Source organism: Triturus cristatus, chromosome 4_1 (genome assembly GCF_964204655.1).
Source record: "Triturus cristatus chromosome 4_1, aTriCri1.1, whole genome shotgun sequence".
NCBI lineage: Eukaryota > Metazoa > Chordata > Amphibia > Caudata > Salamandridae > Triturus > Triturus cristatus.
In genome coordinates, this window is record NC_140585.1 from 174,400,765 (window position 1) to 174,415,781 (window position 15,017).

At 43.8% G+C, this 15,017-nt stretch overlaps 2 protein-coding genes across 6 annotated transcripts in view; one reads left to right on the forward strand and one right to left on the reverse strand.

Moving 5' to 3' along the window:
- The window catches only part of LOC146853834 (uncharacterized), a 218,191-nt gene that overhangs the window by 40,650 nt on the left and 162,524 nt on the right, over window positions 1-15,017 (reverse strand). The gene's annotated exons all lie outside the window — the stretch shown is intronic.
- Window positions 4,378-15,017, forward strand: part of LOC146853835 (membrane-spanning 4-domains subfamily A member 4A-like) — a 293,969-nt gene continuing 283,329 nt past the window's right edge. For 4 of the 5 annotated variants that reach the window (XM_085651831.1, XM_085651832.1, XM_085651834.1 and 1 more), the window contains exon 1: window positions 4,395-4,551. The gene's annotated coding sequence lies outside the window, so the exon portion shown is untranslated. Of the gene's footprint in view, window positions 4,552-15,017 lie in introns of all 5 variants that reach the window. The other variant, XM_085651830.1, reaches the window with a different exon arrangement.

Consider the following 15,017-nt stretch of genomic DNA (forward strand, 5'->3'; position numbering starts at 1 on the left):
TTGAGTTGTGTGATGGGTGAGTTGTGAGTGTGTCTGTGGTTGCTGTGTACTGGTGTTTGCTGCTGGCTGTGTCTCCTGTTTGCAAGGGATGATGGTAGTGATTGTAGTCCTTTATATAGTTGGAGTTGTGGGTGTGTCTTTGTCCCATTTTTATTTTTTGGTATTTATTGGCTTAGTCATTGCTTGTTTGGTCCTTTTTTTGTCTTTTTTCCTTTGTGTTTTGTAGGCATGAAGGAGACGTTCATGTGACGGAAACGGACGCTGCTGTTGTCTCGTGCGGCCTTCTCCGCCTCGTTCACGCTGCCTGTCTTCTGTGTTTGGTAGGCGTCGTTTGCGGCGGTCTCCATTGCTTGTGTGCCGGGTTGTCTGTGCGTGTCGGTCGTGCGGCTTGGTTTCCGTGCGAGTCGGTCTGGTTTTACACGCATTGCATCGTACTGCGCTAATCGTACATCGTGGGTACGGGTCGGTCGGGTTGATTCCGGGTTCGTGTCGGTCGGTGAAAATCACGTCGGTTTTCCGGCCGGATCACTATTTTCCCTCCGGCTTGGTCGTACGGCTTGTATTCCGTACGTGTCGGTTGTAATTCACTCGCGTTGCATCGTACTGCACGGGTCGTACGGCACTGGTCCGTGTCGGTCGGTATTCGGTCCGGGTCCGTCGGTTCGTTTTGCGGAGGGAATCGGAATCGGCCCCTCTGTGTGTAACTAAGCCCGAGTCTAAGCTGCTGGAAGGTGGGCCTCTTGAGGGTACTGCTCCTGAGGAACCCACTTACTGTGATAGCATTCGTGACAGCGGAGGCCCTTTGTGAATCAGGCCCTGCACTTCTAAAGTTACTGCAGCCATAAAGGACCCGACAGATCAGCAATGGTTCTCCAGTTCAGAGCTGAAAAAAATCCAGCACCACACATGGACAACCAATGCTACCACGAAGCCCCCTCACATAGAAAATAAGGTCTTAAAATAAAACCCCATAGTAAATTATGTTTGATCAAATTAAATTACTTATGTTAGTTAACATATAAATAAATGCATTTTAATGTTTGAAACGTGCAAAAAATATTATTTTGTTTTTCAATATTTTTTAATTTCAAACCATTATATGTTAGGGAAGTTAACTTTGTGATCAGCCCTACCAGTTTTCATACTATCAGTTAATGGGGACTAGTGTACATAAGATTGGTTCACAGTATGCTCACTACTGTGTAGTACTAAACATATGGTTCACTTGTTTGGTTTAGAGATGGTGATTGATTCTCTGATGTCTGAGAATGATTTCTATGTTGACTTCCTTGTAGGGCATCAATTCTTCCAATAAAAAACACCAGGTCTGAAACTTAGCAGCCAATGGGATTCTAGGGAAAACTGTGACACCACCTTTGCCCATAATAATTTTTCTGGAATTGAACCAGAACTGTTTGTTTCATATTACAATAAACTAGTTGGCTATTTTGATAAAGTAGCAGACTTTCCTGGACTCCTAAGTGACCAAAATGACTGACCCACTTGCCAATATATTTATATTAGGTTTCAAACCAATGCCACAAATAGAATTTTTATGATTGTACTATTTTGCCATTTGCCCTCTCATTTTTCACTTGTGCCAAGCAATGTAAAGGCCAATCACTAGTATTGGTGTCTTTAATAGAACCTGCTTGCGCTGTAGATGACTAATAATTGTATATCAATGGGTAACTATTTTCAATATGCTCAGATATGTGGTTTCATTCTCTTTTCAAAATTACTATATGTTTTATGTTTCAAAAGTCCCTTTTCATGTGAATATCAAGGACCCCCTATAATTCCTAGGACAGGGCAAGGCAACAATAGAGAATATAATTCCTAGGACAATATGTGAAAACACAATAAACCAAATAACATACAAAAATGAGTTAAAGAACAATTTATATATGTCAAAAAATTAATTTTAATCATAAAAACATTAATAATCTAAAACAAGAAGATCAAATTGAAGACATTAATTGATCCTTATTACATTTCATTATCTTATTAAAATTTCATCAAAATGACAAAACAATGAGTGGCAAAATTATGATTACCTCTGTTTCCTGCTTACCTCAAGGCTGCCTAATATGCTTGTTTGTTGTTTATTTGTTCAACTGCCCAAACATATGATGTGATTAGTTAAAAGTCTGTTTCCTGCTGATCTCAAGGTTGCCTGATGTACAGGCGTGTTGCCTATTTATTAAACTGCCCTGACATCTAATTGGAAGCTTCCATTTCTTGCCCCAGTTTTCTGCCAAAGACAACCTGCTATTAACAATGTTCCAGTGCCTAACGTGTTTGCTTGCTTAACCTTTCTTGCACCTGTCGCCTACAGAGAAAGCCTTCCAATTGACAGGAAATGCTCTGTAATCTTCTAGAAGTCACCAGTTTAACACTTGCATGATATAAATGCTACAATCAAACACATCCCCTACTTGGTTTTGCTGATCTGTCTGAAGAGAGTGTCACCCATCAGCACCATTTTTGGGTTCCAAGCCCCTCCAACTGCCACAGGGGACACCTTCACTCAACATTGGGAACCAGCAAACTCTCTTAGATTTCCATCCATTCTTGATAGCGTCCAACAATCTTGAACCGTGGAACCTGGTTATTCAACAGCCACTGCCGTGCCCCCATCACATTGACTATGACCTTCATTCTCTCCCCATTGTTCAATACTCCAGTGATTACGGCCCTTTACATGGACCTCAGGTTAATGCACTAACCAGGTTCTTCTTTGGTATTTACTTATTCTGCAAGAACTTTGCAGCAATTTGAGTTTGGATAAGTACGCCTAGGCTAAAGGAAAAGAACAAGATATGTGAAGTAACAAACATTAGGGACAGATAAAAATATCAGAATCATTTTAGCAAGGGCTAAAGAATACAAACTCATGATGCAGCTCAGGGGTCAGTGCTCAAGGGCCCTTCATATGTGCTCAAACACAATCATATCTCCAAACAAATCGATGTATTTAAGCCTGGGATGTCTGTCCCAGGCAGCCTGCCCCACCTCTCTTTACAACAGTAAATGGAAGCCAGGCAGTAAATCAACTTTATGCACTATGGCACACAATGCAGGGCTTACCTTTCTAAAGCCCTTCATTGCCATTGTAATCTATGATGACATCCACTGCAGGCCAGTGATTCTGTCAGCATCATGGTTTCGGGCATCAGAGAGTGCATCCCTGCTTGAGGCCCAGCGCTCCATATTTGATTGAGAGTACTGATGCTGATGCTGAAGACAAAGTAAAGTGCCGGTCGGTGTGTTGGGCTCTCTGCAGAACACACAGAACAATGGTCATGTATTCCAGTTGCCATTGAAATTCTGTGTAAATGTGTTTGAAGTGGGTACACAGATGTCAAAATATTTACAAGGCAAAGGTAAGAGAAAATAAAGTGCTTACATGTGAGTGAGTGAGTGAGTGAGTGAGTGAGTGAGTGCAGTCTATGTTGGTGGGTGGTAGAGTGAGGGAGATGCAAGGAAGTGCATTTGGGAGAGAAGGAAAAGAAGGTGCTGGTTAGGTAAGAGACGAGGTTGAACATGTGCAGATCAACGTGATGTGCAGAGGAAAAGGGCATACATATCTAACATAAAGCGCAGATAGCTGAAGGCCAATACTCCTTCCACAGTCCTCAATAATTTAATTCACAGTCTCACAATTTCAGAGTTGAAGCATTTCCAATGTTAATTATTTCTAACGAATCTTTGTTGTTACTCATTTATCTTATACACCCATTGACAAAGCCAACGGTATGTTATATGTCTGAATGTTATAACATCTCAGAAAGAGGCCAAAATACTGTGTGGCACACTATGGAAATCAGAGAAATGTATTTAACATGTTGCCTTTTAGCGAGCCCCCACTATTTTTATCCCACGTAAAGACCTGTCTGCACATTTTTCTATATGACTGATTGCAGCCAGCAGCTGTGGGTGCTTCCCACAGCCTTGTTAGAGCATTTTCTTCCAAGGTCGATGCCACATGCAGTGCAGGACACTGGGCAAGCACACACTTTAAAGGGCATGAAGTTGCTGTGCTATTCAATTTGCACATTATACAGTAACTGTTGAACATATTAATGCAGTAATACATGAGACAGTTTTTAATGTGTTTAATATTTCAAGGCTATACGTTCCCACTGCTTCATAAACCATACTTTCTCACTAAATTAATTTGCTTTAAAAGACACCATTTGCCAAACTTTTTTTGAATTTTTACTCTGGAGGAAGATCCCCATGGTGCCCATGTTTGCCCATTAAGCTTGGTCGCTGGGCTCGCTACATAACAGTCATACCCAACTTTTACGCCCCATCACTTTCAAATGTCGTTAGCTGCCACGATAAAATCAGCTTCCTGCCACATCAAAAATTAATACGGTTACAGGAGGTTGAGCAGTACATGCTCTTGCCTACACCTATGTTGAAGCATCCTGTTTTCACCCACTGCAGAGTGTGCGGAAACCAGGCTCAGTGGAGCAGACAGATGTGCAGCTGAAGGAGGTGAAACAAGAGGGTGTCAAGGCAGAGCCGGTGGCCACAGGAGATGTGAGTACAAGAGTTGACGTCTCTTAAACAATGAGCAATGACAAAGCCAGTAGGTATTTTTGTAAATAAACAAACAAAAACATGTAAGATAGTGTGTGTGTGTGTGTGAGATAGAGAAAGAGAAATAGAGAGAGACAGAAAGGGGGAGAACACCCTCACTACTGTTTCTTTGTGAATTGTTCTCCCATAAGGGGCACATCCCATGAAATGCACTTTTTCTTCTAGTACATGACAATGGGGCATATTATCAAGAACAGCGTTAACATTATCACCGGTTTAGTGGCAAGAAACTGCCGCTAAAGCGGCGATAATGGGCTTGATAATATGCCCTGGAGAATTCCCATAGAAGCCCATGTTGACACCAGAACATGGGCTTCTATGGGAATTCTCCAGGGCATATATCAAGCCCATTATCGCCGCTTTAGCTGCAGTTTTCTGCCACTAAACCGGCGATAATGTTAACGCTGCTTTTGATAATATGCCCCAATATTCTTTAAAAGCCTGCCCAGTGAAGTTTGGTTCTCTGACATTTTCTTCAGTGTCATTGGCTGAACTTTTTTGAACAAAGGATTTTGCCAATAGAAGAGCTGCTTTTACTAGTTTTCTGTAACAGGCACGGCCAGTGAAATCGCAGTTTTTGCGTTTGCATTGAAAGAACCTGTCCAGTTCAGTGTCAATTGTGTGCTTATAAGAGATGGCTCTTGGGTGTGCGTTATGTGTGTGGCAGTATCACCCTAGCATGAAGCAGAGGCGCCTTTCTTTTGTTTTGTCTGCTGTGGCGTGCTCCTTGAAGCTCCTTTTGCTTCCACCCCTCCCGCTTCGCATTGAGCTCCCCGCCACCCCCCACAAGGTACAAACGCAACCTCGCCCTTAATAAGGCGGCAATGCCTCATCGATTCTTACTCCTCCTTGGCAGCCTTTGCTGCCCTGCCCGACCTCCTCCCTCCACTCCCAGGGGTCTCCCAGGCCAGTCCCCCCTCCCACCATGAAGTGCCGGAGCTCGTGGACGCCCGCAGGGCTGTACCAGTCACTCCGCCTCGATAGCCGCGCCTTCCTGCACAAAAACATCGATGACGAAACGGTGCCTATGTTTAGTAGCACTTTTGAGGTTTTAGTTTTTCCCAGTGACATGTGCCACAGTGGTATGGATCCACTATGTCTCATCAATGTAGTGCTTAGTAACACAATGGTTTTCACTTTTAAGTGAGTACACTCCATTACCGTTTTCTCTCCCATTATACCAGAAAATCTCCTTATATACTGCTTCCAGTCTTTGTTTCCTTCTCTTTTTCTATTATTCTTTTCAAATATAACACCAAAATAATTCTGTGTCGGTTTCTCAATCGAACATGTATTTTGTTTTTGTTTGGTAGTCGTGACATTCCGATGACACAGACATATTTTCAATGGTGTTTCACAACAGAGTGGTCTTAGCAATACAAGTATGCTTTGCAACGGCTGGATATGCAGTGGTTTCTCAGCAGATTGCTGGAGGGCACTAGCAGCAGGTGACTGGGATACAGCCAAGCCAGCAGATTTCCAGAAGTCTCCAACCAATGAAAAACAGGTAGAGTTGGGTCAGGACCAGTCACTTTCCCCTGGAACAGACCTTCCCACCTGCCTGCTACAGCACACCCAGTGTTGTAATCCAACACAGCTTTGCTCCGCGTGCACAATGTGGTGCAAGATCCCTGAGATTGTGTCTGTCTGTGAGGTAAGTGCTGCAATGAGCAGCCAGTAAAACCATCTCATGGATATATGAAGGCCCTGGCCTTCGGCACTGCCAAATGGTGGGCCCTCTCCTTGCCGCGGCCTATATCTCACCCCTGAATACTCTTACATACTGGATCCATTTTCCCAACGTGACTTTATTTGCACCTCATTTTTTGTGTGTGTTTTATATAGCGCAAACTAGACCCGAAGATATCAGGTATCAGAGCGCTTTACATGAGCACCAGTTTTGTTACAGAAGGACACATCCATTTTTTGTTAGGCACGGGGAGATTAGGGGTGTCATTAGGATGGCGGGCGGATCGCCGCCATCTCAACTTAATTTACCCCCGCCATACTATTATGGCGGGGTTATCGTGGAGGATGCAAAGTGCGTCTGCCGCTTTTCCGCCGGTCGGCAATCGTTCCGATTGCTGGCCGGGCGGAGCTGGGGCATAACATGGTAGCGGTGCCTAGAAGGCACCACCATCCATATTATGATGCATGGTTTAAAAGGCCTTTCCATGGCGGCGATGCTGCCATGGAAAGGCTGGCAGGGATGTGCTTTGGCGGCTCATTGCGAGCCCCCAGGGAGGATGGGGGATGCTTTCCCATGCACCACATGTAAATTTGGCATTGCGTCTGGTGCTGCTCTAGGCAGCACCCGCCGCAATGTCATATATGCGGAATGCGACTGCCAGGGTGGCGGTCGCATCCTAATCAGCGGTGCAGGACCGCCACACGTCTGGCGGACAGTCCCAGCACCGCAAGGATGGCGGGCAGACTGAAGTCCGCCTGCCATCCTAATGGGCCCCTAGTTGATTTGCCTAGAAACACAGGATACTGAGCGTCGTTGCTGAGACTTGAACCCGGTTCCCCAGGCAGAGGGGTGACTGGAGGAGTCTCACCACAGTTTCAGCAGCTTCTGATGCCCTGCTGTGTAATACCTGGTATCCCCATCTTATTGTGTATTCCCTGCTCTTCGTCAGCTCTCGGAATCGAAACTATCATAGCCTGTATCCCCTGCTCTTGGCACCTCTGGGAATCGAAACACCGCCTGGGCAGGTTCAGACAGAAGCAGCTGATCACTGCTAGGGCTGAGTTAGGGGATACACGATTCATCAGGATTCCAAACTCAGCTCTGGCAATAAATCGCCTGGAACTTGTCTAACATTGCAGCCAGTCATTGCTGCAAGAGTTGAGAGAGACATAAAGCGCAATATTTAAAAAGATGAAAGACATTGTGAAAGCAAGAAAATTATTAGCTGGAGCGAATAATTAATAAGAAATAAGTACAAGGTGAGAGAATGAAAGAGAATAGAAACAAAGGCAGGGGTAAAATAATGTTAAAACCAAAATCAAATTGGACAAAAGAATAAAGGGTGAAGGTAAAAAAAAAGCAATGAAAAAAAGCAAAGATTAAAAACGGGGAAATAAAGTGTTTTGATTTTGGTATAATGAAAATGTTACAAGGTGTTAATGACAAACATGTAACTTGCATAGTAAGTTGAATAACAGTGCATGTTTTGTTAGACTCATACATCATAGTTGGCATTTTGCCAGTCTGCCCTATATTTTTGTGTCCATGCTAATTAACCAAGCATTTTCAATGCATTCAGCCTCGCATTTGTTAATGTTAAAGCTATTGGCGTTGTAAATGACAATTTTTTAAAACTTATTTTTGTTTACAGTGGCGTGAAAATTTAGAATATGAGAGCTAGAGCTATTGGCGTTGTAAATGAATATATTTATGTTTTATGGAGTGGAGTGGGTTTATGTGGCGTGTTGGTGAATTATGTGGTTACCATCCAGCTAATGTGAGCATTTTAGAAGCAGAGGTGCAGTTGAGTTGGATGGGTTGGTGGAATGATAACTGTTTGTATGAATGCTTGAATGGATGGATAGCTAGTACATGGGTGGATGTCTGTGTGGTCGGATGACTGAAAAGATGGTAGGTGATGCATTGGTTGAATAGTTACAGATAGTTGGTATGGAAACAACAAGATGGATACATAGGAAAAATATTCCTAAAAAGGAAACGTTAGCACTTTATTGGATGTTTGATCAAGACTGGACGATATATCAGGTTACATGATGGTCCAGATCGCAGCAAACATTAAATCCCATTTACAAGTCAGGAGTTGATGGTGGTTTTATGCCCTTACCCTGAAACTATGCTTCCTTGTCAGATGCTTGGATGCCTGCCTAATCTGTAGACTTCCAACACACTATTACATTTGGACGCAGGCTTAACCAATTCAAATCTTAAATGCTGTGTCCCATTAACCCCTTGTGTGCCCCGCCCTTTCCCCGCCCTGTGCCGGGCGTTGAATTAGCGGGCGGGGTTCATGACGAGATAGTCTCGTCATGGGCACAGCGCAACCGCGGCCCATGACGAGACCATCTCGTCATGGGCACTCAAGGGGTTAAACCTTACAGGAGACAGTTATTAATTATGACTGATGAAGGAAAAGTGTGATGACTGGTCCCATTTATAGCACTTTCATGTGGTGTTCTGAGAGTTGCAAGGACACATTGACAACGTCCTGTTCTGTTGATGAACCTTAATTTGTCACTCTGTGGCATTGAGACTATCAAATCTAGGTATTTTTGTAAACTCTCTGATGCATGTGATGCACACGAAAGGCTTGCTACATGATTCTGAAGCCTTGCAACTTGTAACCATGTGAGGGCAAGGAAGGGATGGCAAGACTGGTACAACAGGGGCAACATTACCGTCTTTTTGTTCTGAGTACTGCAACATTACTGAGTGAGCCTTCATAGCAGCAGCTTCCCAGTATCTCTCTAGTGCTTACTCGAATGCAGGAACAAACAAATGATATCACTCTCTGAATGTTTAATGTACTGCTTTAGTTGATGGGCTTGGTGAAACTCCGTATGCTTTCAACAAACGACCAACCAATACACTGAACCGCTACGGAGAAAAAATAAGTCTACACTGCGTACTGATAAAACAGTAGTCTATCCTCCGACCTCAGAAGTATAACTATACCCAAAGCATGCTCCAGAAACAGCCTTTTATGCCTTACAAAGATGCAGCATATATTTTCAGGTGTTTAGTATCTATTGCATTAAAAAGCACTTCTGTCAAACTTGTGATGCTGTACCTGCCCTACCTGAACAAATGGAGCTCCGAGGCCATGTGCGTCGCCTGCTCTAGCTTCACCAGGCCCAGTTTCACCTGCTGCTGCAGTGGCCTGGAACTCGTGGGCTCGTTGCTGCTTTCCTTGCTCACTTTGCCACTGGATTCAAGCAAGCCTGGCTGAAGACGGCTGAAATGCCAGAAACCGGTCCTAGGAAGCTTGTTTCCGGTCCAGGGAAGGCATGGCTTGGCAGTTCGGGCTGGACTGTTCCCATGAGGCACAGGGTCAGACTGATTTGCATATGGCCATGTCTGAACTGGGGTGGCAGAGTGGGCTAAAGAACGGTGATGGATCAAACCCAGATCTGTTGACTGGGTGTGAGTGTTTGATTGGTTCTGATGCTCCGTCCATCACCACCCCCTTTTGTACCGCTTTGTTCGCCATAAGTTGGCAGGGTATGCTCAGACGTGAGTCCCTTGCTCACTTTGCCACTGGATTCAAGCAAGCCTGGCTGAAGACGGCTGAAATGCCAGAAACCGGTCCTAGGAAGCTTGTTTCCGGTCCAGGGAAGGCATGGCTTGGCAGTTCGGGCTGGACTGTTCCCATGAGGCACAGGGTCAGACTGATTTGCATATGGCCATGTCTGAACTGGGGTGGCAGAGTGGGCTAAAGAACGGTGATGGATCAAACCCAGATCTGTTGACTGGGTGTGAGTGTTTGATTGGTTCTGATGCTCCGTCCATCACCACCCCCTTTTGTACCGCTTTGTTCGCCATAAGTTGGCAGGGTATGCTCAGACGTGAGTCCCTTGCTCACTTTGCCACTGGATTCAAGCAAGCCTGGCTGAAGACGGCTGAAATGCCAGAAACCGGTCCTAGGAAGCTTGTTTCCGGTCCAGGGAAGGCATGGCTTGGCGGTTCGGGCTGGACTGTTCCCATGAGGCACAGGGTCAGACTGATTTGCATATGGCCATGTCTGAACTGGGGTGGCAGAGTGGGCTAAAGAACGGTGATGGATCAAACCCAGATCTGTTGACTGGGTGTGAGTGTTTGATTGGTTCCGATGCTCCGTCCATCACCACCCCCTTTTGTACCGTTCCGCAGCATCCAGCAGCCGCCAGCCCGACTTCAGCAGCTCGGCCTGCCTCGAAGACAGAAGGAAGGCGAAAACTGGATTATTTGGACCAGTGCAGCACCCGCACAGTGTCACCCTAAAAGCGCCATATTGGTTAAGGTAATATCAACACTGAAGGTGATCAGCGTAGGATGAGCCATCTTGGTTAAGGGCTCGCAAACTGTGTTATCGTGGTTAAGGTCTCGCAAACGTAATACTGCGGCAGCAACATAAAACACTCAATGGCAAAAGAAACGAGATACCTCAGCAGAGGCACCATCATATGGAAGGCAGACTTCTTGCATTTACATTCACAGCGTCCAGGTGGGCCCCCACTCCTTTATTCTCACCATTGACTGATGAGAGAAGCAGTGGTAATGGGAGAGACTGGGAGTAAGAAAGATGCAGGTGTCGGAGGCACTACATATGAGCTGCAGTATACATTTGTTGCACACATGCACAGTGATAAAGCGCGGTGTGCCGTGCTGCAACAATTAGAAAAAAGAAGTCTTGCCAACAACAGATGAAGAATGCACGTAGAAGGAAACTGTAGTTAAGCGGTGCTGCTCTGTGAAAAACTGAAGAGGGGTATCATTGCGTTTACTACTGAGGAGGCAACAAAGATAAGCAACACAGGACTGAACCAATGGTAAGCAGCAGGTGGAAGAAAACTCCTTTTCCAATACAACAGGCCTTCCAGAAAGCACATGCACATTGCCTAGGCTCGACCTACAGAGCAATACAATTGATTATTTATTTCTATCGAGGTATTTAGGTTTATACACCTAAAACAAGAAGCACACAAAGAAATCCTTCAAAAATATGCATTTCTTCCATGATTGCAAGAAATAGGATTATTATTTGGGGTGGACGACTACCCAACCCAAGGAATAATCACAACTTGAGACAGCATGAGCCTTCAAAGTCACTAATTAACCTAAGCTCCACTCCCTGATAGCAATGGTATAGAGCAGACAGGCTTAACTTAGGGCAAAGTGTGGCATATTTCTCCACTGCCAGAACACTAATACAGTCAAAACACCAAGCAATAAAAATCCCAAACCAAATTAAGGGGTACCAAAGATAATAATGTTTAAAGGTTAAAGTGATAATAGCACTGAGAACGATTACGCACCAATGATAGTCAATGGTCACAGTAGAGTTTTACCTTGGGACTCTGTGAAATCGAAGTCAAAATCCTTCAGTGGGTCAAGCCACCAGGTTGTATCCGACAATGTGTTCCATGAGGCCGGGTACTTTATTGCACAGGGTCGACTGATATGCTGCTGTGGAGAAGCTCCAAGTGGGCGAATCCTCTTTCTTCAAACAAGCGAGACCCTGCCTTGGGTGGATAGAACGGGCAGTGCAGTAAGACACAGCCCAGGTTTAAAGGACCTGAGGAACAGTACTTGGGAGTCAAGAATCACTCCAAGAGAGGCCATCAGCAGGTTCCAAGTCAGGTCCAGTTGTTACTGGGCAGCTGGACACTTCAAGGAAAAGTCATCTTGCAGCTTTTTGTGGCCCTGTAGCTACACAGGTCAGCAAACTGACACTTGGCGTCTACTTTTTTGTCCTGGTTACAAGGGGAAGCAGGCCCAATCCTTCAAAAGTCCCCTCTGGTTACCGAGAGCAGGTCCAATCCTCTTCTCTTCTTCCACAGGTCCATAAAGTGTGATAAAAGGGTGTCTGGAGGTGCCATATTTATGCCTGGCATAAAACTAGTATATTGCTCCTGATTACTCTCAAAGTGAACGGGTAAAGTTCCTAGGGGTAACCCTGTCTGCTTTTGAAACTTTTCCTGTTTGGCCTTCTGTAAACAATCCCTCAGTGCCCCCTCACTCTCAAAATCCAAGATGAGGGAAATCTTTTTCTCTTTATGCAGAGCCTGTGTGCCCACCAAGATGTATGACAAGGGAAATAAACACTAACCTTCTCTGAGGTCACCCTACACCATTTCTGGAGGTAGCTTTCCTGCCACTGCGTTTGGGCCCAGCCTGATTAGGAGTACAAAAGCCGGGGCCTTTCAAGGTATCACCAAACATTTGCCTTTTGCAGGAGACACCCCTTCGAAGTATACTAAGTTCCTGGGCCCGCCCCACTGGTCTTCATGCCAGGGGAGGAAATAACCACTTTCCAACTCCCAAGCCATTGTACCTGCCCTATGATCAGTTTTCTTACCATTCATCACAAATGATTCCTGGCTGTGCCACTGCTTACAAGTGAATGCAAATTAGCCCCAAACAGCTTAAACCAGGGAAAATGTAACTTTCTAAAATATACCTTCCCCTAATATTCATAAAAAATATGACATCACACCATTGAGTTGGGATTTTAATAACTAATAAAAAATAGTTGTTTCATTATTTTTGTAGCTGGACCCTAACCGGAGATCCCAACATTTATTTTTACTATTGCTTTCCAGTGTTTTTCTTTGGGATAGCAAGAGTTTTCGAACAGTGAAAATAGTTTTTGGATGCTAGTAACTATAAGGGCATGTTAACTTTATATTTCTTTCTTTTTTAAATACTCTTTATTAGCTTTTTTGCCATACAATATCTATCCCCTTCCCGCTCCCCCCCCCCCCGCCCCTCTCAGACAATTTGTGAAGATGGGATAGCAATACAAACTTCATTGGTGTAATAGTACAAAAAATGCAAAATTAATCTAATACAATAGTAACAGATAGCAAGCTTGTGTAGTAGCATCACCGTTGTTTTCATCATTGGATCTAAAAAAACAAGCAAGTTCCTATCCTGTCCCGTTGTACTTTTTCATCCACTTGATCAAAGGATCCCATATTTTCAACCCCCTTTTGCGTTTACTACGCCCTTTTCTTTTATATATCGCTATTTCTAAACTACATGTCGCCAATAATCGGGTCTGCCATTGTTGAAACGCCGGAGGGTTTGGATCCATCCATGCTTATGCGATACAGATCCTTAGGACGGCCATAGACAGAAAAATCAATCCCTGCATGTTTCCTGATTGGCTTATTCCGGCCGTATATTAGATTATCTCTTCAACTGAAATTTCTATTCTTGTACTTAGGATCTCCGATAAAAAGTCTGATATATCAGTGATTAACTTTTGTAACATGCTACATGATGCAAACATGCACTATGTCTGCTTCGTACAATGCGCATTGTGGGCATAAAGTCTCTTTAGATCCTGTTCTGTTTTTAATTAAGATTTCCATGGTTTTGACTCTTTGAAATTTAGATCCTCCCTTTTTCCCCAGAAAATCCCTGACCTGGAGGGATTTGAGAAAATCTCTTTGGTCTAATATATAGTCATTTTTTAATTCATCAAAAGAGTTAAACCCTGTAGCTGAATAAAAACAGCCAAGCTGCAAAATCCCCGCCCGTACCCATCTGTCCTTGCATGAATCTCCGAAGATTTCCGGGAGGTTGGGATTGTTAACTATCTGCGTATAAAAGCATAACCTACCTATACCCAACATTTTACGTACATTATTGTTAACTTTATATTTCTACTGTCCAACTTTTATATAGCATGCACGCTGCCTTGTGGGCTACAAGGCCTACTTAGGGGTGACTTTTTGATATTTGAAGGAAATGTTTCTACCTATCAATAAAAGTTATGTTGAATGAATGCACAGTAGGTTTTGCAGTCAAGTAGTCAGGATACACAAGGTGGGCCTGAAACCATGTTTGCCCTGCTGTTGTAGTTGATGAGACTATAGGTACTGCACTCCTCTACTGCCATTAAATTTCCGGACCCTGTGTTAACTTTCTACACCATATAGTTGAGACATCCATGCAAGGTAAATGTTCAAATAAGGAACTCAACTAGCAGTGGTACATTGCATAAAGTTGAAAAGCCAGCAAAGCAGATATGGAAAAAATCTGGAGGGACGCCACACAAAAAATCATAATTTCCTACAATGATTATTAAAAAGAAGCATAATTGTTACAAATGAATTTAGGACAATATACACTAATAGCTTTTCACGTGCTAACACTTGGCTGTTTCAGAATAGTAACCTTAGTGTCAAGTCGTTCTATATTATGAGAGTTGTCAGTTTCTCTTTTAAGATTGACAGTATATTGCAGCAAAGCGCTCTTGTAGTTAAAACTAGCTGGCTTGGGAATACTAAAAGTGCTGTGTGTAGTTCAATGGTCAACAACACACAGAGAATCCAGACATTCGAACAGATGCAGTGTAAACTTCACTTTAACACAAAAAAGTGACTGTCCAGGTTTATAGCCATAGACATCAGTGTACTAGGCAGTTGCTTCAGGTGCCGAGTGAAGGGCCAAATTCAAGGGTAAAACTTTCAAATTAAAAAAACGGAAAAATATTCTTAGCCTAAATATGTTATTCAGTTTTGGTAGTGGGTTCTCCCTTTACTGGGTTTGGTTAGCGTGCCGGGTACCAACCACCAATCTAGTGTGCTACTGGTTACATAACATTCTCCCCTTGTTCTATAGCATTTTGTTTTTCATATTTTGAAAAAAAATCAAAATGGGCTAGTAACATGACATGTCCATATTGGTTAAGTGAACACAACATTTTTTT